The following is a 2,764-nucleotide window of genomic DNA, read 5'->3' as shown; positions in this document are numbered from 1 at the left end:
TAAATATAAAAAAGAAAACTTTAAACAATACACTTATTTTTGTACATAATATAATCATTTATTATAAATATTTTCTTCATAACAATTTTTTGTTTTATTTTAGTTTTAATGGCAAATTGTTACATTCTTTATATTGTCTCATATTTTATAATAGCAGGAATTAAAAAGAATAATATAAAAAAATATTCTTAAATTTCTCTCATTATTTTAAAAATCAACCAACTAGAAAACATACATCAACTTGGAGGGAGAGAGGAAAAAAGTAAAATTGTGTATGTTTTATAAATTATTATACATTGCTACAACCTAAAAGGCAACTCTTTCCATTTACATGTTTATCTTTTATTCTACAGAATTTTTTTTCTTTTCTTTTTTTGAGGTAATGGTTTTTATTTCAAAAAGATTCTTGTCAATATTCAATATCAAAATAGTTGCACTATTGTTCTTTTATTCTCCCAATTGGCCCCAAAGAAACCACAAAAAAGGAAAGTATATTTTAAGCCAATAAATTGCAGGATATAGATTTAACAGACTTCACAGAAAGCTCACCTAAAAGTGGAGACTGGGGTTGGGAAAGAAACTTTGAAAGATCAGCAAACTGCCAGCCCAGACTGTAGGACTCTCAAAGACAGATAGGGTAGTCAGGTACCTGAATCCCAAAGAAGCAAAGTTTCCAAACATCATAAAATTTAAAGAGTTTTGTACATAAGCTTTCTCTAGCACTGACTGATACAAAGCACAATGAGATGGCACTTCTAGAGATAGCAGCTTCAGAGAAACCTGATGGGATGATGAATGAGATCAGTAGACCTCCCCAGGCCTGCAGTGGCAAAACACCAGTTTTATTGCTAAATCAGTGGCAAAAACATCTTTTTTGCAAGAAGGCAGGAGAGGTCACCTCAAGGTTAAGGGGCCCACAATCTATTCTGTGAACAGTGGGGAAGTGGATAGAGAAGGAAGAAAAATTTGGTCTCAGACTGAGGCTATGGCTCAGTGGTAGAATGTTAGAGGCTCTTCCAGAACAAAGAAAAGGCAACATGTCACACTTAGCATGCATGCCAACTCAGTGGTAAATCTCTCCTGACTGTTTTGTAACTCAGTTATGGGTGATGCTTTTGCAACTCTATAGTAGAAGAATATCCAATCAAACTGTGTGTTTATTATCTTATATGGGAGACAAAGAGCTTATAAGAGTTCAGTGCTCAGCTTTCAGGACGAAACTCCACAGAGCCTATGCTGGCACAAAAATAAACACTGGTTCCTGCTGAATGCCCAGGTGCCCCATGCACAAATATCACAAGGAGAGCACTTGCCCAACCTGAAAAAGGCCCTGGATTTAATCCCCAGCACCACAAAAACAAAATGTCACAGAAGTATGATCATCTTTATTTGGTCACAATGAAAAAGAATAAAAAGAATAACATTATCTAAAGATACTAAAAAAAAAATCTTGAATAGTAGAATAGCATGGTTTTATTTTTTGGCAAACTCCTCTTGGAATCACCTTTCTGGTTTGGCTGGTACTTTGTACAGAGGAATTAGATAGTGGAATATTTCTCTCCACTTTATTTGTCTCTCAGTAGGGTAGCCCCATTCCTGTTTTCCTTCTCTGTGGAGAAGGCAATATGAATTAGACTGGGAAGTTACCTTCCAAAAGTGAGAACGGAATTAGATTGCTCCTTAGAGCTGTGGAATTATTTGGAATGTTTATAAACGGTTACTCTAAAAACATAAAGTTATTACAAAATATGTACATCAGAATTTGATTTAAAGACACTTCATGTTGTGCTCACATTCCCTTAAATGTTACTTCCAAAGGTGCTCAGCCTGTAGCCCAGCTGGCATTTATGGCAAGAGGCAAAGACAGTTTGGGGAAAAAGACAAGGGTGTGGGTGTACAGGGGATGTCAAGGAGAAAGCAGCCTTCCAGTTGAAGATCAGCCCTCAATTTCAAGGTCAGATTTGGTCTGGCTGGCCCCACATGAAGAGCATGTGAAGCAGCCTCAGGCCAGGCCTGGGGAGGTCTACATCTTATTGAGTTCAAGCAGAGTCTGGTTCAGCATCATTTCTGTACAAACTTGCTAATCTTTTGTGAATTTCAGTTAATCATCAATTGTCTTTTCTACTTGGGCAACAGAACTCTCAGCAAACTCAGCTGTGTTCTCTGCCTCCTTGAGCTTATCAGTAAGAATCTTTATTTCTTCCTCATGTCGATCTTGGTTTTTAAGAAAACTTTTCTTTAGTAGCCCTCAGACACATCATTCTGATCTGCTCATCCACCTCTTGGAAAGGAGACTCTGCAAACTCACCTGATTCTTCTGCCATTCCAAATCTTCTTCAATAATCATTAACTTACAAGCCCCCTCTTCGTACTTCCTATCCACTTCATCTGCAATGTGCTTAGGTTCTTAGAGTTGGATTTCCTGGGTTCCATCTTTACTTCATCGTTCAGGGCCTGATTTTCAATAACTTTCATACCTCTCTCACTTTGGAGCAGTAGCTAGGCAGTCTTGGGCAAGGTCCGGCTCCTCTTCCTCCAGTTCAAGGAGGCTACCTCAACTTCAGCCTTTTTCTGGCCAGCCTTTCTCCATCTCCTCAGCATCCTCAACTTGCTGCTGCAGAACCTGGATCTTGCGCCTCACCTTCTCTACCATGGTCATCCCTGCATGGTGCCATCTTGTCACTTCTTGATATCTGCCTTCTACCTCCTCCACTCAGCTTGGCAGCCAAATTTTTTCTATTGTTAAATTATAAATTGTATAATC

At 38.2% G+C, this 2,764-nt stretch overlaps 1 pseudogene; it reads right to left on the bottom strand.

The window, feature by feature from the left end:
* Nucleotides 1-2,023: 2,023 nt before the first annotated feature.
* LOC143399468 (tropomyosin-like) lies at nucleotides 2,024-2,475 on the bottom strand (annotated as a pseudogene).
* Nucleotides 2,476-2,764: the final 289 nt, after the last annotated feature.

The sequence above is a fragment of the Callospermophilus lateralis genome, chromosome 5 (genome assembly GCF_048772815.1).
Source record: "Callospermophilus lateralis isolate mCalLat2 chromosome 5, mCalLat2.hap1, whole genome shotgun sequence".
In the NCBI taxonomy this organism is placed as follows: Eukaryota; Metazoa; Chordata; class Mammalia; order Rodentia; family Sciuridae; genus Callospermophilus; species Callospermophilus lateralis.
The sequence above is the reverse complement of the archived record's forward strand: the minus strand, read 5'-3'. Positions and strand labels throughout refer to the sequence as shown.